General features: G+C 44.5%; 1 protein-coding gene across 1 annotated transcript in view; it reads left to right on the top strand.

Moving 5' to 3' along the window:
- The window catches only part of LOC106591314 (nuclear receptor coactivator 2), a 168,327-nt gene that overhangs the window by 31,462 nt on the left and 115,273 nt on the right, over window positions 1-21,592 (top strand). Inside the window, 1 exon segment of the mRNA XM_082970808.1 lies at window positions 9,199-9,279. The gene's annotated coding sequence lies outside the window, so the exon portion shown is untranslated.

Here is a 21,592-nt window from a genome sequence, read left to right as displayed (position 1 = left end):
TAATGGTTGTTCTACAGGTATTAATGATCTGATTGGTGGTTCTACAGGTAGTAATGTTAATAATTGGTTGTTCTACAGGTAGTAATGTTCTGATTGGTCGTTCTACAGGTAGTAATGTTCATGTTGTGATTGGTCGTTCTACTGGCTGTCTCTATGGGTGTGGCAGGAAGTTACATTCTGCAGCTAATATGGTACAAAGTGGTTGTTCTACAGGTAGTAATGATCTGATTGGTTGTTCTCCAGGTAGTAATGATCTGATTGGTTGTTCTACAGGTAGTAATGATCTGATTGGTTGTTCTACAGGTAGTAATGATCTGATTGGTTGTTCTACAGGTAGTAATGATCTGATTGGTTGTTCTACAGGTAGTAATGATCTGATTGGTTGTTCTACAGGTAGTAATGATCTGATTGGTTGTTCTACAGGTAGTAATGATCTGATTGGTTGTTCTCCCTGTAGATTTTCTCCTTTTTCTGTTTTGGTTTCACAGTTGTTATATTTGTTTTCAATTTTGGGAAAGAAAATTGTCTTTATAGTAGTTCTGTCAGTGTAGGAGAAAATGCAGCTGTGTCTCGACCTCTGATGGCAGAGTAAGTACAACCTGTCCTCTGTGGGTTAATAGATTGGTCTGTGACAGCCAGGCTGTGTTCAATCAGTCTGTACACCCAGTCCCTACACCCAAACAAGGGCACTGCGTTCATCCACCTCTGGCCTGCTGGCCTCCCTACCTCTGAGGAAGTACAGTTCCCGCTCAGCCCAGTCAAAACTGTTCGCTGATCTGGCACCCCAATGGTGGAACAAGCTCCCTCACGACGCCAGGACAGCGGAGTCAATCACCACCTTCCGGAGACACCTGAAACCCCACCTCTTTAAGGAATACCTGGGATAGGATAAAGTAATCCTTCTAACCCCCCCCCCCCCCTTAAAAGATTTAGATGCACTATTGTAAAGTGGTTGTTCCACTGGATATCATAAGGTGAATGCACCAATTTGTAAGTCGCTCTGGATAAGAGCGTCTGCTAAATGACGTTAATGTAAATGTACATAGTCTGTGTTTTCCTCAGTTTTCTATCAGTCAGTCTGTTTTAGAGACAAATAGCAATTGATTTGGTTGGGCCAGATTTGAGTGCTGTCCTGAGGCTTTGTTGGGTTGGTAGGGCTTAGTGAACTGAGCCTCAGAACCAGCTGGCTGAGGGGACTCTTCTCTATGGTCAGAACAAACCAGCTGGCTGAGGGGACTCTTCTCTATGGTCAGAACAAACCAGCTGGCTGAGGGGACTCTTCTCTATGGTCAGAACAAACCAGCTGGCTGAGGGGACTCTTCTCTATGGTCAGAACGAACCAGCTGGCTGAGGGGACTCTTCTCTATGGTCAGAACAAACCAGCTGGCTGAGGGGACTCTTCTCTATGGTCAGAACAAACCAGCTGGCTGAGGGGACTCTTCTCTATGGTCACTTGTTTCTAAATGATTAGAACATTTGGTGGATATTAATCAGAATAGGGAAGTGGCCTAATTCCTGCCCTGCATGCGTTGTTTGGAGTTTCTCTGTATGATGGTGATGCTCTAACAGAATTCCGCATGCAGGGTTTCAGTCCCATTTGTCAAATTTTTGTTACATAAGTGGATCCAACACTTCACTGCTGTATGGAGGACCCCAACACTTCACTGCCATATGGAGGACCCCAACACTTCACTGCCATATGGAGGACCCCAACACTTCACTGCCGTATGGAGGACCCCAACACTTCACTGCCATATGGAGGACCCCAACACTTCACTGCCATATGGAGGACCCCAACACTTCACTGCTGTATGGAGGACCCCAACACTTCACTGCCATATGGAGGACCCCAACACTTCACTGCCATATGGAGGACCCCAACACTTCACTGCCGTATGGAGGACCCCAACACTTCACTGCTGTATGGAGGACCCCAACACTTCACTGCTGTATGGAGGACCCCAACACTTCACTGCCGTATGGAGGACCCCAACACTTCACTGCCATATGGAGGACCCCAACACTTCACTGCCGTATGGAGGACCCCAACACTTCACTGCTGTATGGAGGACCCCAACACTTCACTGCTGTATGGAGGACCCCAACACTTCACTGCCGTATGGAGGACCCCAACACTTCACTGCCGTATGGAGGACCCCAACACTTCACTGCCGTATAGTGCTATTGGTTCTATTATTGATTAGAGGATTTTGATTGGTTCGTCTGATTTAGTAGATCGTTTAATGGCAGAGAAAACCCTCCTTGCTTTCTTTCAGTTCATTTAAAGCTTTATTGGCAAGTTAAATAAACAACAGACAAAAGACAACAAAAAACGATTAGAAATGATTAGTAAAATTCCTCTCTCCTCTCTCCTCTATTTTCTCTCCTCTCTCCTCTCTCCTCTATTTTCTCTCCTCTCTCCTCTCTTTTCTCTCCTCTCTTTTCTCTCTCATGCCCTTGGAGGAATTTACTGTGCCACTGCCTTTGGCTCTGTGGTATATGTCACATGCTCTGTGTCACCTGGCTGTTCTCCCATCTCATTGGTTGCTGGTGTGACAAGGTTCCTGAGGGACTGAGGGATGGGGGAGAGAGAGCAGAGAGAAGGAATGGCAGTTTCCTCTTTCTGGAAATTGTCTCGATTGCATTGATCTGGATCAGATTTGTTTAGGAGTAAAAGGCAGAGATCCCCAAAAACATTGGCTGCATCACAAATGGCACCCTATTCCCTATATAGTGCACTACTTTAGACCACAGTCCATTGGCACCCTATTCCCTATATAGTGCACTACTTTAGACCACAGTCCATTGGCACCCTATTCCCTATATAGTGCACTACTTTAGACCACAGTCCATTGGCACCCTATTCCCTATATAGTGCACTACTTTAGACCAGGACCCTATGGCACTGTATTCCCTATATATAGTGTACTATGCCATATTTTATTTGTTATTTTTATATAAACTTTATTTAACAAGGCAAGTCAGTTAAGATCGAAATCTTATTTACAATGGCGCAGCGGTCTAAGGCACTGCATCTCAGTGCAAGAGGCGTCACTACAGTCCCTGGTTTGAATCCAGGCTGTATCACAACCGGCCGTGATTGGGAGTCCCATAGGGCGGCGCACAACTGGCCCAGCGTTGTCCAGGTTAAGGTTTGCCGGATTAGGCCGTCATTGTAAATAAGAATTTGTTCTTAACCGACTTGCCTAGTTTAAATAAAGGTTGTTTTTTTTAAATTAAAATTGTTGTTATGCTGGGAAGTAGATTGTCATTCTTCCCTGTTCTCAATGTCTTCTCCACAGAACAAAGACAACAGGATGTAGTTTATAACCCAACCCTAGCCTGTGGTTGACCAATTAGAATTCCTTGCAATAAAATTGGGCCAATGGCCAGATACCAAGTATCCCGTTTCTCAATGTATAGACAATTCGGACCAATAAGAACTTGCCGGATGTAGCTGTGAGTCCCGGACTGAAATTCCTCCCGTGTCTCTGACCCATTGATCGTTAATTCCCCATTACAGAAAAACAACTATTTCCATTGATCGTTAATTCCCTCTTGACCTTTAGTCCTCTTGACCTTTAGTCCTCTGCGTTGTGTATTCATCTTGACATATTCTTACACTGGCATACAGAAGTGTGTTTAACACCTGATGTAATCTCAACCACCGACACACAGGGCTGCCAGGACTGACACACACACACACACACACACACACACACACACACACACACACACACACACACACACACACACACACACACACACACACACACACACACACACACGGGCTGCCAGGACTCTCTCTCTCACACACACACACACACACACACACCAGGGCTGCCAGGACACTCTCACACACACACACACGGCTGCCAGGACTCTCTCTCTCTCTCTCTCTCTCACTCACACACACACACAGGGCTGCCAGGACTCGCTCACACACACACACACACACACACACACACACACACACACACACACACACACACACACACACGGCTGCCAGGACTGACACACGCACAGCTGCCAGGACTCACACACACACACACACAAACACACAGGGCTGCCAGGACTGACTGAGCCTAAACATTAGACCTTACACTGACAGGGGCTTGGACTTCGACTGTTGTAGTCGAATCAGATGTCATTGCAGTGAACTTTGGAAATAGATTGAATCAGTTTATTTATTAAGCAACCACCCATTGACAACAGGGCCATTTTTATCACAGAAATAGATTTAATCAGTTTATCACAAACTGAATCAATCCATTTCTATTTATCACAAACTGAATCAATCCATTTCTATTCATCACAAACCGATTCATTATATTTATCACAAACAGATTCATTGTATTTCTATTTATGTGATTAAAAATGTCCCTGTTGTCAATGGATGGTTGTTTAATAAATGTACCTACTTGGAACAGGCTAGTTAACCTCTATGGGCTAGGTGGAACAGGCTAGTTAACCTCTATGGGCTAGGTGGAACAGGCTAGTTAACCTCTATGGGCTAGGTGGAACAGTCTAGTTAACCTCTATGGGCTAGGTGGAACAGGCTAGTTAACCTCTATGGGCTAGGTGGAACAGGCTAGTTAACCTCTATGGGCTAGGTGGAACAGGCTAGTTAACCTCTATGGGCTAGGTGGAACAGGCTAGTTAAGGGCTTCAGATAGAACAGTCAAGAGGGGCTTAGTGTTCTGCTGGGGGTTTAAGAGCATTTAACTGTCCCTTAGTGTTCTGCTGGGGGTTTAAGAGCATTTAACTGTCCCTTAGTGTTCTGCTGGGGGTTTAAAAGCATTTAACTGTCCCTTAGTGTTCTGCTGAGGGTTTAAGAGCATTTAACTGTCCCTTAGTGTTCTGCTGGGGGGTTAAGAGCATTTAACTGTCCCTTAGTGTTCTGCTGGGGGTTTAAGAGCATTTAACTGTCCCTTAGTGTTCTGCTGAGGGTTTAAGAGCATTTAACTGTCCCTTAGTGTTCTGCTGGGGGTTTAAGAGCATTTAACTGTCCCTTAGTGTTCTGCTGAGGGTTTAAGAGCATTTAAAGGTCCCTTAGTGTTCTGCTGAGGGTTTAAGAGCATTTAACTGTCCCTTAGTGTTCTGCTGAGGGTTTAAGAGCATTTAACTGTCCCTTAGTGTTCTGCTGGGGGTTTAAGAGCATTTAACTGTCCCTTAGTGTTCTGCTGGGGGTTTAAGAGCATTTAACTGTCCCTTAGTGTTCTGCTGGGGGTTTAAGAGCATTTAACTGTCCCTTAGTGTTCTGCTGAGGGTTTAAGAGCATTTAACTGTCCCTTAGTGTGCTGCTGGGGGTTTAAGAGCATTTAACTGTCCCTTAGTGTTCTGCTGAGGGTTTAAGAGCATTTAACTGTCCCTTAGTGTTCTGCTGGGGGTTTAAGAGCATTTAACTGTCCCTTAGTGTTCTGCTGAGGGTTTAAGAGCATTTAACTGTCCCTTAGTGTTCTGCTGGGGGTTAAAGAGCATTTAACTGTCCCTTAGTGTTCTGCTGAGGGTTTAAGAGCATTTAACTGTCCCTTAGTGTTCTGCTGGGGGTTAAAGAGCATTTAACTGTCCCTTAGTGTTCTGCTGGGGGTTTAAGAGCATTTAACTGTCCCTTAGTGTTCTGCTGGGGGTTTAAGAGCATTTAACTGTCCCTTAGTGTTCTGCTGAGGGTTTAAGAGCATTTAACTGTCCCTTAGTGTGCTGCTGGGGGTTTAAGAGCATTTAACTGTCCCTTAGTGTTCTGCTGAGGGTTTAAGAGCATTTAACTGTCCCTTAGTGTTCTGCTGGGGGTTTAAGAGCATTTAACTGTCCCTTAGTGTTCTGCTGAGGGTTTAAGAGCATTTAACTGTCCCTTAGTGTTCTGCTGGGGGTTAAAGAGCATTTAACTGTCCCTTAGTGTTCTGCTGAGGGTTTAAGAGCATTTAACTGTCCCTTAGTGTTCTGCTGGGGGTTTAAGAGCATTTAACTGTCCCTTAGTGTTCTGCTGGGGGTTTAAGAGCATTTAACTGTCCCTTAGTGTTCTGCTGAGGGTTTAAGAGCATTTAACTGTCCCTTAGTGTGCTGCTGGGGGTTTAAGAGCATTTAACTGTCCCTTAGTGTTCTGCTGAGGGTTTAAGAGCATTTAACTGTCCCTTAGTGTTCTGCTGGGGGTTTAAGAGCATTTAACTGTCCCTTAGTGTTCTGCTGAGGGTTTAAGAGCATTTAACTGTCCCTTAGTGTTCTGCTGGGGGTTAAAGAGCATTTAACTGTCCCTTAGTGTTCTGCTGAGGGTTTAAGAGCATTTAACTGTCCCTTAGTGTTCTGCTGGGGGTTTAAGAGCATTTAACTGTCCCTTAGTGTTCTGCTGGGGGTTTAAGAGCATTTAACTGTCCCTTAGTGTTCTGCTGAGGGTTTAAGAGCATTTAACTGTCCCTTAGTGTTCTGCTGAGGGTTTAAGAGCATTTAACTGCCCCTTAGTGTTCTGCTGGGGGTTAACCTCTTGGGGCTAGGTGGGACGCTAGCGTGCCACCCGTGGTGCACTCCATCAACAGCAGGTGCATTTCAAGAGCGGCAAATTTGAATCCAAATAAATGTCAAAATTCAAATTTTTCAAAAATACAACTATGTTACACCATTTGAAAGATAAACATCTCCTTAATCTAACCACGTTTTACGATTTCAAAAAGGTTTTACGGCGAAAGCATAAATTTAGAGTATGTTAGGACAGTACATTTACAAGAGTTGTGTGTAATGTTTTGTCAAGTCAAAGACAGGGTCACCAAAACCATAAAACCAGCTAAAATGATACACTAACCTTTTACAATCTCCATCAGATGACACTCCTAGGACATTATGTTAGACAATGCATGCATTTTTAGTTCTATCAAGTTCATATTTATATACAAAAACAGCGTTTTACTATGGCATTGATGTTGAGGAAATCGTTTCCCTCCAATAACCGGCAGTCAAGTCAGCGTCACAAATTAAATAATTAAAATTAGAAAACATTGGTAAAATATTATATTGTCATTTAAAGAATTATAGATTTACATCTTTTGAACGCAATCAACTTGCCAGATTTAAAAATAACCTTACTGGGAAATCACACTTTGCAATAATCTGAGCACTGTGCCCAGAAAAATACGCGTTGCGATACAGACTAGACGTCATGTTGGGGAGATCTAAAATCGAAAATACTATGTAAATAATCCATTACCTTTGATTCTCTTCATCAGATGTCACTTCCAGGTATCACAGGTCCATAACGAATGTAGTTTTGTTCAAAAAAGCTCATCATTTATGTCCAAAAATCTCCGTCTCGTTAGCACATGATGTAAGCCAGCCGGACTTCTCGTCATGAACGAGGGGAAAAAATATATTTCCGTTCGTTCAAACATGTCAAACGTTGTATAGCATAAATCATTAGGGCCTTTTTTAACCAGAACATGAATAATATTCAAGGTGGACGAATGCATAGCCTTTTATAACGTATTGGAACGAGGGTACCCAACATGAAGTAGCGCGCCAGGTGTCTAATGGGACATCACCGTTCCATGGCTCTTGTTCGGTCAGATCTCCCTCCAGAAGACTCAAAACACTTTGTAAAGGCTGGTGACATCTAGTGGAAGCAATAGGAAGTGCCAAAATATTCCTAAACCCCTGTGTTTTTCAATGGGATAGGTTTAAACTCAATACAACACATCAGGTATCCACTTCCTGTCAGAAAATGTCTCAGGGTTTTGCCTGCCAAATGAGTTCTGTTATACTCACAGACACCATTCAAACAGTTTTGGAAACTTTAGAGTGTTTTCTATCCATATATAATAAGTATATGCATATTCTAGTTACTGGGTAGGATTAGTAACCAGATTAAATCGGGTACATTTTTTTTATCCAGACGTGCAAATGCTGCCCCCTAGACCCAACAGGTTAAAGAGCATTTAACTGTCCCTTAGTGTTCTGCTGAGGGTTTAAGAGCATTTAACTGTCCCTTAGTGTTCTGCTGAGGGTTTAAGAGCATTTAACTGTCCCTTAGTGTTCTGCTGAGGGTTTAAGAGCATTTAACTGTCCCTTAGTGTTCTGCTGGGGGTTTAAGAGCATTTAACTGTCCCTTAGTGTTCTGCTGAGGGTTTAAGAGCATTTAACTGTCCCTTAGTGTTCTGCTGGGGGTTTAAGAGCATTTAACTGTCCCTTAGTGTTCTGCTGAGGGTTTAAGAGCATTTAACTGTCCCTTAGCGTTCTGCTGGGGGTTTAAGAGCATTTAACTGTCCCTTAGTGTTCTGCTGGGGGTTTAAGAGCATTTAACTGTCCCTTAGTGTTCTGCTGGGGGTTTAAGAGTATTTAACTGTCCCTTAGTGTTCTGCTGAGGGTTTAAGAGCATTTAACTGTCCCTTAGTGTTCTGCTGAGGGTTTAAGAGCATTTAACTGTCCCTTAGTGTTCTGCTGAGGGTTTAAGAGCATTTAACTGTCCCTTAGTGTTCTGCTGAGGGTTTAAGAGCATTTAACTGTCCCTTAGTGTTCTGCTGGGGGTTTAAGAGCATTTAACTGTCCCTTAGTGTTCTGCTGAGGGTTTAAGAGCATTTAACTGTCCCTTAGTGTTCTGCTGAGGGTTTAAGAGCATTTAACTGTCCCTTAGCGTTCTGCTGGGGGTTTAAGAGCATTTAACTGTCCCTTAGTGTTCTGCTGGGGGTTTAAGAGCATTTAACTGTCCCTTAGTGTTCTGCTGAGGGTTTAAGAGCATTTAACTGTCCCTTAGTGTTCTGCTGGGGGTTTAAGAGCATTTAACTGTCCCTTAGTGTTCTGCTGGGGGTTTAAGAGCATTTAACTGTCCCTTAGTGTTCTCTATCAACCTAATAAACCTGTATTTCAAGTCGATGCTTCCATGATGTTAAACCGTGACTGTGTGCTTCTTGCCAGGGGGAGATGAGATGGATGATTCATTCAGTTGGGGCTGTTTGAGTGGTTCAAGTAGTCTACAGTTCGCTAGTTAATGGCTTTCTGACAGTCACCAAATGATCAGTGGTGTTGAAAGCTGTGTATAATCAGCTGTATATAGCTGTTCTTTCCCTTTTTGTCAAATCAAATCTTCAGAGTTTCTCAATTAACCTGATTTACCAGTGTTAACACAAGTCAAGAAACGTGTGTGTGTGTGTGTGTGTGTGTGTGTGTGTGTGTGTGTGTAACCCTGACTAACAGTGTGTCTTCCTGTCTGGTCACCAGGTAGAAGAGGTGGATGAAGGGTTGCCCTCCCAGCAGCCATGATGCCCTGAAGAGCTGACTGGAGTCTGGATGAGAACCTAGGTACTGTGACACACACACACACACACACACACACACACACACACACACACACACACACACACACACACACACACACACACACACACACACACACACACACACACACACACACACACACACACACACACACACACACACGCAGACATACAACGTGACACGCTTACACACACACACACCGACACCGACACACACACATTCCCTTGAAGAATCCTGGGATGCACAGTGTCCTATTTTACTTGTGTGTTTACGGTACGGGGGGAAAAAAATGTATGCATTCACTACTGTAAGTCGCTCTGGATAAGAGAGTCTGCTAAATGACTAAAATGTAAATGTTTACTGGCAGTCTTAACCTTGTACAAAATGACTGACCGTCAACTGCTCCGTCTCACACACTTCTGCTGTGGACGTGTTCTCTATCAGTCGAGTCAGTCGGACATCTCACTATGGGACACGTCCTCTTTAGCGGGTCATTGGTTGAAGCCTTATTCAATCAGAGCTTTATGGATGTAATTCCCCCCGTGTGTCTATATATCACCCTGCTCTGCTCTGATTTCCTCATTCTTCACCTCTTCACCAGTCTATTTGGTTACTAGCCCGTTAAGCAGCTTTCTTTAGAAAACTAGCCCTCAACTTCACTGTTCCTTTCGGTGTGGGTTACCAGTGGCTTATTTTCAATTTTCAGGAATTCTGCTAACTTCAGCTTCACTTTACAGAGTGAAGTTAGCTTGTTAGCCACGCTATTTGTTGTCAGGTAGCTACAGTACATCTCTTGCCTGCCCTACACACATTTGCCATTTGTTAACTAGCTCCACTGCTTTAGCATCCCGCTAATATCAGATCCCACACACATTACATTTACATTTTACATTTTAGTCATTTAGCAGACGCTCTTATCCAGAGCGACTTACAGTAGTGAATACATACATTTCATACATTTTTTCCCCCGTACTGGTCCCCCGTGGGAATCGAACCCACAACCCTGGCGTTGCAAACACCATGCTCTACCAACTGAGCCACACGGGACCACATTCTAGCTACTTCTACCCGGGGTCACTAGCTCTCCGTCGGGTTCCCACCGTTCGGGGTTAGCTAGCTGAACATTTGAGTGTCTTGGCTAGTTACTGGGTTAATGGCATAAACACCAGATTTGGTTTGTTTGACTAGCACGAGTTGTTCGTTCTTCAGTGTGTTATCCCACTATTTGATGCACCATCCTTTTTACATTCCCCTGCGAAAGATAACTCGGCAGTTCATTCTACCTCAAGTTAGTTGGTTTACACGTCGAGTTGGCACTCGGTATCTCACGCTACGGCTGGGCTAGCTGGCTACCATCACGCAGGTGAAGATAGCCAGCTAATTAGCTAGCATCACTGTATAAAGATGGCATTTGTTTCCCACCACCCTGGTAAATAAAGCTTTTCTGTTTCTATTTACCTGGCTTAAGCTCACGTTACCCTGTGTCTCTCCCGACTTCGCGTCGTAGTAGCAGCGTGGGCAGGCTTAAGAGTTGCGGCGTAAATTGGTGACTGACTGGTTGATCTGCGTGGACACTCGGGCTCAGGCAGCGGAGCACACAGGACAGCTGTTGTCACACCTGCTCTCTCTAGGCTTCAGGATAAATCACCTGCTCTCTCTAGGCTTCAGGATGAATCACCCGCTCTCTCTAGGCTTCAGGATAAATCACCTGCTCTCTCTGGGCTTCAGGATAAATCACCTGCTCTCTCTAGGCTTCAGGATAAATCAGCTGCTCTCTCTAGGCTTCAGGATGAATCACCTGCTCTCTCTAGGCTTCAGGATAAATCACCTGCTCTCTCTAGGCTTCAGGATAAATCACCTGCTCTCTCTAGGCTTCAGGATAAATCACCTGCTCTCTCTGGGCTTCAGGATAAATCACCTGCTCTCTCTGGGCTTCAGGATAAATCACCTGCTCTCTCTGGGCTTCAGGATAAATCACCTGCTCTCTCTAGGCTTCAGGATGAATCACCTGCTCTCTCTGGGCTTCAGGATAAATCAGCTGCTCTCTCTAGGCTTCAGGATGAATCAGCTGCTCTCTCTAGGCTTCAGGATAAATCACCTGCTCTCTCTAGGCTTCAGGATGAATCACCTGCTCTCTCTAGGCTTCAGGATGAATCACCTGCTCTCTCTAGGCTTCAGGATGAATCAGCTGCTCTCTCTGGGCTTCAGGATAAATCACCTGCTCTCTCTAGGCTTCAGGATAAATCACCTGCTCTCTCTAGGCTTCAGGATAAATCAGCTGCTCTCTCTAGGCTTCAGGATAAATCACCTGCTCTCTCTGGGCTTCAGGATAAACCAGCTGCTCTCTCTAGGCTTCAGGATAAATCACCTGCTCTCTCTGGGCTTCAGGATAAATCACCTGCTCTCTCTAGGCTTCAGGATAAATCACCTGCTCTCTCTAGGCTTCAGGATAAATCACCTGCTCTCTCTAGGCTTCAGGATAAATCACCTGCTCTCTCTAGGCTTCAGGAGGAATCAGCTGCTCTCTCTGGGCTTCAGGATAAATCAGCTGCTCTCTCTAGGCTTCAGGAGGAATCCTGCTCTCTCTGGGCTTCAGGATAAATCAGCTGCTCTCTCTAGGCTTCAGGATAAATCAGCTGCTCTCTCTGGGCTTCAGGATAAATCACCTGCTCTCTCTAGGCTTCAGGATAAATCACCTGCTCTCTCTAGGCTTCAGGATAAATCACCTGCTCTCTCTAGGCTTCAGGATAAATCACCTGCTCTCTCTAGGCTTCAGGATAAATCACCTGCTCTCTCTAGGCTTCAGGATAAATCACCTGCTCTCTCTAGGCTTCAGGAGGAATCCTGCTCTCTCTATGCTTCAGGATAAATCAGGCCTAAAGCAACATCAGCCACGTGCTGGATGTGTCCGTGGCTTCTTGGGCTCATGGTCTCCATGATTGTGGTAGTTCTGCTTGATCTCCTCCTCATGAGAGACTTCCAGCGTTGGTGACCTCACTCCGCTTGGACCCGCCTCTCTACTGGCACAGGTGCACACTTCTTAATGATAATAACAATAATTATTATTATTTTTTTTTTTTCAAATGTAACCTTTTATTTAACTAGGAAAGTCAGTTAAGAACAAATTCTTATTTACAATGACGTCCTACACCGGCCAATCCCGGACGACACTGGACCAATTGTGCGCCGCCCTATGGGACTCCCAATCACGGCCGGTTGTGATACAGCCTGGATTCAAACCAGGGTCTGTAGTGACGCCGTTTGCACTGAGATGCAGTGCCTTAGACCGCTGTGATACAGTCTGGAATCTAACCAGGGACTGTAGTGACGCCTCTTGCACTGAGATGCAGTGCCTTAGACCGCTGTGATACAGCCTGGAATCTAACCAGGGACTGTAGTGACGCCTCTAGCACTGAGATGCAGTGCCTTAGACCGCTGTGATACAGCCTGGAATCTAACCAGGGACTGTAGTGACGCCTCTAGCACTGAGATGCAGTGCCTTAGACCGCTGTGATACAGCCTGGAATCTAACCAGGGACTGTAGTGACGCCTCTAGCACTGAGATGCAGTGCCTTAGACCGCTGTGATACAGCCTGGAATCTAACCAGGGACTGTAGTGACGCCTCTAGCACTGAGATGCAGTGCCTTAGACCGCTGTGATACAGCCTGGATTCAAACCAGGGTCTGTAGTGACGCCTCTAGCACTGAGATGCAGTGCCTTAGACCGCTGTGATACAGCCTGGATTCAAACCAGGGACTGTAGTGACGCCTCTAGCACTGAGATGCAGTGCCTTAGACCGCTGTGATACAGCCTGGATTCAAACCAGGGACTAGTGACGCCTCTAGCACTGAGATGCAGTGCCTTAGACCGCTGCTCCACTAGGGAGCCACTTCTCTCTGCAAAGTGTCTATTGGCCCTTCCAATGCTGGAGAGACCCATCTCTCTTCCCGTGAAACTTCTCGACTGGGAGAGTCTTCACACGCGGAGTAGTGACTGGTTGCATCACGACAGGGATGGGGGCAGTCCACGAAGAGCGTAACGCCTGGATGTTGCTGTGCCCTCCCTGGCGCTGGAAACGTATTTATTTATTATGGATCCCCATTGGCTGCTGCCAAAGCAGCAGCTACTCTTCCTGGGGTCCAGCAAAATGAAGGCACTTTTATACAATTTAAAAAAAAACATTACAATATATTGACAGATTTCACAACACACTGTGTGCCCTCAGGCCCCTACTCCACCACTACCACATCAAATCAAATGTTTATTTGTCACATACACATGGTTAGCAGATGTTAATGCGAGTGGAGCGAACTACTACTACTACTAAATCCCATGTGTAGGTAATAGTGAGTAGGATGGATGTAGTTATATTACGATGTACCGCAGCAGGCTTCTCAGAAAACGGGCTATTGGCAATCAGGGCGTTTTGTAAAGTGTCCCAACAGTGCGATGTCGAACCGAGTTGGTTCTCTGAAGCAGATGAGGGAGAAATCTCACCAGATTGATCCTCTTGCATGACTCGTGTAAGAAGTAGTTTATAGAATGAAGAAACCAGAGCGCTGCAGGGTGTTATATAGACCTGTGGGGCGTTCACCTAGAATGTTCTGATTTGGCCGGTTAGGCGTGATTTTGATTAAGGCTTCAACCAATAACCCGCAAAAAAGAGGGCGTGTCCTATAGTGAGATGTCTCCCTCATCTCCTTCAGAGAACCAGGGTTACATAGCGTAACCCAAATATATGTTCTATTATATCAGACACTGTCAGAAAGGACGGAAGTCAATTTATTAGATATTTAACCTCTTACCTCTAATCTGATTGTTATGAAGACATTACCTCTCTCTGCTCTGTGCTTTAGATGAATGGATGACTGGATAGTTGTGGAGAGGTGCTTAGTAATGAGAGTAAATAAATGTGGCTGTCCCCCTTGTACTCTCTCTCTCTCTCTCTCTCTCTCTCTCTCTCTCTCTCTCTCTCTCTCTCTCTCTCTCTCTCTCTCTCTCTCTCTCTCTCTCTCTCTCTCTCTCTCTCTCTCTCTCTCTCTCTCTCTCACTCTCTCTCTCTCTCTCGCACTCTCTCTCTCTCTCTCTCTCTCTCTCTCTCTCTCTCTCTCGCACTCTCACTCTCTTTAGCGTTAATGCTTTGTGAGAAGATAGGATCAGAGAGACCGGTAGGGGAAATCAACAATGCCATTTATCAAATGGTTTCTTTCTCCTTTTTTACCAGGTCTCTCTCTCTCGTCATCTTCCCCCCCTCACTCCTTCCATCCACACAGTCCTGTAGCGTAGCATCCGCGTCGTCTGATCACTTCCGTATTGAGCGAGTCACTGGAACTTCCTGCTTTAGTTTTTGCTTGTAAGCAAGAATCAGGAGGATTTGAATTATGGTCAGATTTGCCAAATGAGCCCTGGTCAATGCTGCATTTCAAATGGCATCCTATGGGCCCTGGTCAATGCTGCATTTCAAATGGCATCCTATGGGCCCTGGTCAATGCTGCATTTCAAATGGCATCCTATGGGCCCTTCAAATGGCATCCTATGGGCCCTGGTCAATGCTGCATTTCAAATGGCATCCTATGGGCCCTGGTCAATGCTGCATTTCAAATGGCATCCTATGGGCCCTGGTCAATGCTGCATTTCAAATGGCATCCTATGGGCCCTGGTCAATGCTGCATTTCAAATGGCATCCTATGGGCCCTGGTCAATGCTGCATTTCAAATGGCATCCTATGGGCCCTGGTCAATGCTGCATTTCAAATGGCATCCTATGGGCCCTGGTCAATGCTGCATTTCAAATGGAACCCTATGGGCCCTGGTCAAAAGTTGCGCACTATACAGTGCATTCTGAAAGTATTCAGACCCCTTGACTTTTTCCACATTTTGTTACGTTACAGACTTATTCTAAAATTGATTAAATGTTTTTTCCCCCTGATCAATCTACATACAGTACCCCATAATGACATCACAATACCCCATAATGACATCACAATACCCCATAATGACATCACAATACCCCATAATGACAAAGCAAAAACAGGGTTTTATAATTATTTTCTAATTAAAAAAATTCTGAACTGAAATATCACATTTATGTAACTATTCAGTCCCTTTACTCAGTAGTTTGTTGAAGCACCTTTGGCAGTGATTACAGCCTGGAGTCTTCTTGGGTATGACGCTACAAGCTTGGCACACATGTATTTGGGGAGTTTCTCCAATTCTTCTTCTCTGAAGAGCCTCTCAATCTCTGTCAGGTTGGATGGGGAGCGTTGCTGCGCAGCTATTTTCAGGTCTCACCAGAGATGTTAAATAGGGTTCAAGTCCGGGCTCTGGTTGGGCCACTCAAGGACATTCAGAGACTTGTCCTGAAGCCACTCCTACGTTGTCTTGCCTGTGTGCTTAGGGTCATTGTCCTGTTGGAAGGTGAACCTTCGCCCCAGTCTGAGGTCCTGAGTGCTCTGGAGCAGGTTTTCATCAAGGATCTCTCCATACCTTGCTCCGTTCATTTTGCCCTCATTCCTGACTAGTCTCTCAGTCCCTGCCGCTGAAAAACATCCCCACAGCATGATGCTGCCACCACCATGCTTCACCGTAGGGATGGTGCCAGGTTTCCTCCAGACGTGACGCTTGGCATTTAGGCCAAAGAGTTCAATCTTGGTTTCATGGTCTGAGAGTCTTTAGGTGTCTTTTGGCAAACTCCAAGAGGGCTGTCATGTGCCTTTTAATGAGGAGTTGCTTCCATCTGGCCACTCTACCATAAAGGCCTGATTGTTGGAGTGCTGCAGAGATGGTTGTCCTTCTGGAAGGTTCTCCCATCTCCACAGAGGAACTCTAGAGCTCTTTCAGACTTACCATCGGGTTCTTGGTCACCTCCCTGACCAAGGCCCTTCTCCCCAGATTGCTCAGTTTGGCTGGGAGGCCAGCTCTAGGAAGAGTCTTGGTGGTTCCAAACTTCTTCCATTTAAGAATGATGGAGGCCACTGTGTTCTTGGAGACCTTCAATGCTACATAAATGTTTTGGTACCTTCCCCAGATCTGTACCTCGACACAATCCTGTCTCAGAGCTCTACGGACAATTCCTTCGACCTCATGACTTGGTTTTTGCTCTGACATGCACTGTCAACTGTGGGACCTTATATAGACAGGTGTGTGTCTTTCCAAATCATGTCCAATCAATTGAATTTACCACAGGTGGACTCCAGTCAAGTTGTAGAAACATCTCAAGGATGATCAATGGAAACATGATGCACCTGAGCTCAATTTCGAGTCTCATTTCATAGGGTCTGAATACTTATGTCAATTTCAAAAAGCCTGCTTCCGCTTTGTGATTTTGGGCTATTGTGTGTATATTAATGATGCTGTAACTATAAAACCAAATGTGTAAAAAGTCAAGGGGTCTGAATACTTTCCCGAAGGCTCTGTATAGTATAAGATGCCATTAGGGTGCAGAGTTAAAGGGTATTTCTGCTAATTTTCAACCTCATATTCATTATCTCCAGCACAATAGCAATGTCTCCGTACGCCAAAACGAGAGAGAGAGAGAGAGAGAGGCCCTGCTAACCCCCGTGACAGATCTCGCTCCGTTTGGGGGGGAAAATAAATGCTCCATGATGCAATTCCCCCACGTCCTAACAGAGAATTCATCCCTCCTACTGACTCCCCATATGGAACAGAATAAGCCATTCTGGGTCATTGCGACATGGCTGCAACATTTTTTTTCTTCCCTATATTATTCTACAGTGTAGAGGGACACGTCCCAAATGGGACCACATTTTAGTGCACTACTTTTGACCAGGGCCCATAGGGCTGAAGCCAATGTTTCTAGGCTCTTATAACAGTAGACTTCAATACGTCCCCTTGTAACTCTCTAACTAACTAGTGTTTTTGATATTCCATGTGGATGAGTGCACAGTCATGGCCCGTGCAGGCTAGTGAAGCCCCATAAGCACTGGGTGTGTCTCTGTAGACCTAAGCCCATTAACCTACATGGTTATAGGCATGCTACGCTGGCACATGCCTCCTTGGCAGACTTGAGACAAAGCCATAGTCTACCAAAGGCACCTTATTCCCTATTCACGTTGGGACCTAGTCTAAAGTAGTGCACTATAAAGGGAATAGGGTGCCATAGGGCTCTGGTCTAAAGTAGTGCACTATAAAGGGAATAGGGTGCCATAGGGCTCTGGTCTAAAGTAGTGCACTATATAGGGAATAGGGTGCCATAGGGCTCTGGTCTAAAGTAGTGCACTATATAGAGAATAGGGTGCCATAGGGCTCTGGTCTAAAGTAGTGCACTATAAAGGGAATAGGGTGCCTTTTTTTGGACTGTCTGGCAGTGAGAGGCGGTTTTGTCGTTTTGTAATTATGACTGAAACGGGTGATTCAGTGTTTTGAAGACCCCTTAGACATACACACTGTCACAAACCGGCTCGAAGCCCGTAACAAAAATATATTTATTAACTATGGTGTGTGTGTGTGTGTGTGTGTGTGTAGTCAGTAATCAGTAGTGTAAGTGTGTGGTTGCGTGTATAGATGTGATAATGAGGAATGTTGAAATGTGCCAAAGCAAGCAAACAAACCAGCCACAAAAATGCCACAGCCCAAATCCAACAGTGTGTCTGTATGGAGAGTCTCCTCAATGAATGGGGAAGAGGTGTATTTATCCCGGGACAAACCCGGGTCCAGGTGTGTCCCATTTTTGCAGACGACCCTACCGGTTCTGCCCACCAACATCCTGTTAAGGAAAACAAGAACAAAGAGAATGAGTACACACACACACACACACTAACACACACACACTAACACACACACACACACACACACACACACACACACACACACACACACACACACACACACACACACACACACACACACACACACACACACACACACCCACTCGTTCATCACCCACCCCCCACAGCCCCCCCCCCCCCCCCCCCCCCCCCCCCCCAGCAGTGTAGAAATCAAAGCACTGTCTCTCTAAGTTGTTATAGCAACTGGTTAGAAATTGTCCAACATGATTATTAATGATCCAGTGTTTTTAATAGTGTGCTTCTTTAAAAGTAGTGTGTGTTTAGGCTTTCCTGTGGAACAACCCCTCGCACTTGGGTTCTAGAGTTGTCCCTGTATGTGTTCTTAGCAGAGTTCTAGAGTTGTACCTGTATGTGTTCTTAGCAGAGTTCTAGAGTTGTACCTGTATGTGTTCTTAGCAGGGTTCTAGAGTTGTCCCTGTATGTGTTCTTTAGGAGAGTTCTAGAGTTGTCCCTGTATGTGTTCTTAGCAGAGTTCTAGAGTTGTCCCTGTATGTGTTCTTAGCAGGGTTCTAGAGTTGTACCTGTATGTGTTCTTAGCAGAGTTCTAGAGTTGTCCCTGTATGTGTTCTTAGCAGAGTTCTAGAGTTGTACCTGTATGTGTTCTTTAGGAGAGTTCTAGAGTTGTCCCTGTATGTGTTCTTAGCAGAGTTCTAGAGTTGTACCTGTATGTGTTCTTTAGCAGAGTTCTAGAGTTGTACCTGTATGTGTTCTTAGCAGAGTTCTAGAGTTGTACCTGTATGTGTTCTTAGCAGAGTTCTAGAGTTGTCCCTGTATGTGTTCTTTAGCAGAGTTCTAGAGTTGTACCTGTATGTGTTCTTAGCAGAGTTCTAGAGTTGTCCCTGTATGTGTTCTTAGCAGAGTTCTAGAGTTGTACCTGTATGTGTTCTTTAGGAGAGTTCTAGAGTTGTCCCTGTATGTGTTCTTAGCAGAGTTCTAGAGTTGTACCTGTATGTGTTCTTTAGCAGAGTTCTAGAGTTGTACCTGTATGTGTTCTTAGCAGAGTTCTAGAGTTGTCCCTGTATGTGTTCTTAGCAGAGTTCTAGAGTTGTCCCTGTATGTGTTCTTTAGCAGAGTTCTAGAGTTGTCCCTGTATGTGTTCTTTAGCAGAGTTCTAGAGTTGTCCCTGTATGTGTTCTTTAGGAGAGTTCTAGAGTTGTCCCTGTATGTGTTCTTTAGGAGAGTTCTAGAGTTGTCCCTGTATGTGTTCTTTAGCAGAGTTCTAGAGTTGTCCCTGTATGTGTTCTTTAGGAGAGTTCTAGAGTTGTCCCTGTATGTGTTCTTTAGCAGAGTTCTAGAGTTGTCCCTGTATGTGTTCTTTAGCAGAGTTCTAGAGTTGTCCCTGTATGTGTTCTTTAGGAGAGTTCTAGAGTTGTCCCTGTATGTGTTCTTTAGGAGAGTTCTAGAGTTGTCCCTGTATGTGTTCTTTAGCAGAGTTCTAGAGTTGTACCTGTATGTGTTTTTTAGGAGAGTTCTAGAGTTGTCCCTGTATGTGTTCTTTAGGAGAGTTCTAGAGTTGTCCCTGTATGTGTTCTTTAGGAGAGTTCTAGAGTTGTCCCTGTATGTGTTCTTTAGCAGAGTTCTAGAGTTGTCCCTGTATGTGTTCTTAGCAGAGTTCTAGAGTTGTCCCTGTATGTGTTCTTAGCAGAGTTCTAGAGTTGTCCCTGTATGTGTTCTTAGCAGAGTTCTAGAGATGTCCCTGTATGTGTTCTTTAGCAGAGTTCTAGAGTTGTCCCTGTATGTGTACTTTAGGAGAGTTCTAGAGTTGTCCCTGTATGTGTTCTTAGCAGAGTTCTAGAGTTGTCCCTGTATGTGTTCTTTAGCAGAGTTCTAGAGTTGTCCCTGTATGTGTTCTTTAGGAGAGTTCTAGAGTTGTCCCTGTATGTGTTCTTTAGCAGAGTTCTAGAGTTGTCCCTGTATGTGTTCTTTAGCAGAGTTCTAGAGTTGTCCCTGTATGCGTTCTTAGCAGAGTTCTAGAGTTGTCCCTGAATTCTGAGCAGGCCAAACACATACCTACCTAGCCACCGACACCTCCAACCACTTCACTCCAGAGCAGTATGCCACTCAGTCAATTGATTTTCATAACTTCTGAAGTGCCTGTCTGACTGATTGTGTGACTGTGACATATTTCTCTGTGTGCTCCTCAGTTGACTGAATGGTTGTTGTTATTCTGTAGTGGATCCTATATATGTTGACTGAATGGTTGTTGTTATTCTGTAGTGGATCCTATATATGTTGACTGAATGGTTGTTATTCTGTAGTGGATCCTATATATGTTGACTGAATGGTTGTTGTTATTCTGTAGTGGATCCTATATATGTTGACTGAATGGTTGTTGTTATTCTGTAGTGGATCCTATATATGTTGACTGAATGGTTGTTATTCTGTAGTGGATCCTATATATGTTGACTGAATGGTTGTTGTTATTCTGTAGTGGATCCTATATATGTTGACTGAATGGTTGTTGTTATTCTGTAGTGGATCCTATATATGTTGACTGAACGGTTTTTATTATTCTGAAGTGTGAAATATCCTGCAGTTGAAGTCGGAAGTTTACATACACTTAGGTTGGAGTCATTTAAAACTCTTTTTTTCAACCACTCCACAAATTTCTTGTTAACAAACTATAGTTTTGGCAAGTCGGTTAGGACATCTACTTTGTGCATGATCCAAGTCATTTTTCCAACAATTGTTTACAGACAGATTATTTCACTTATAATTCGCTGTATCACAATTCCAGTGGGTCAGAAGTTTACATACACTAAGTTGACTGTGCCTTTAAACAGCTTGGAAAATTCCAGAAAATTATGTCATGGCTTTAGAAGCTTCTGATAGGCTAATTGACATCATTTGAGTCAATTGGAGGTGTACATGTAGATGTATTTCAAGACCTACCTTCAAACTCAGTGCCTCTTTGCTTGACATCATGGGAAAATAAAAAGAAATCAGCCAAGACCTCAGGAAAAAAAAAATTGTAGACCTCCACAAGTCTGGTTCATCCTTGGGAACAATTTCCAAACGCCTGAAGGTACCACGTTCATCTGTACAAACAATAGTACGCAAGTATAAACACCATGGGACCACGCAGCTGTCATACCGCTCACGAAGGAGATGCGTTCTGTCTCCTAGAGATGAACATACTTTGGTGCAAAAAGTGCATTATCAATCCCAGAACAACATTCGTTGAGGAGACTCTCCATGCAGACACACTGTTGGATTTTGGTTGTGGCATTTTTGTGGCTGGTTTGTTTGCTTGCTTTGGCACCTTTCAACACCTCTCATTATCACATCTATACACGCAACCACACACTTACACTGCTGATTACTGACTACACACACACCATAGTTAATTGTATATTGGTTACCTCAGTTAATAAATATATTTTTGTTAGTCCTTATCTCCACGTTGTTTTCCCTTTTTGTTACAGGCTTCGAGCCAGTTCGTGACAGTGTGTATGTGTAAGGGGTTTTAGCTAATGTCGTCCGATTCCGATATGCTCGCCGATATATTGTGCATCGCTAGTTCTTTCTAT

The sequence above is a fragment of the Salmo salar genome, chromosome 29, assembly GCF_965601325.2.
Source record: "Salmo salar chromosome 29, fSalSal1, whole genome shotgun sequence".
NCBI lineage: Eukaryota > Metazoa > Chordata > Actinopteri > Salmoniformes > Salmonidae > Salmo > Salmo salar.
The sequence above is the reverse complement of the archived record's forward strand: the minus strand, read 5'-3'. Positions and strand labels throughout refer to the sequence as shown.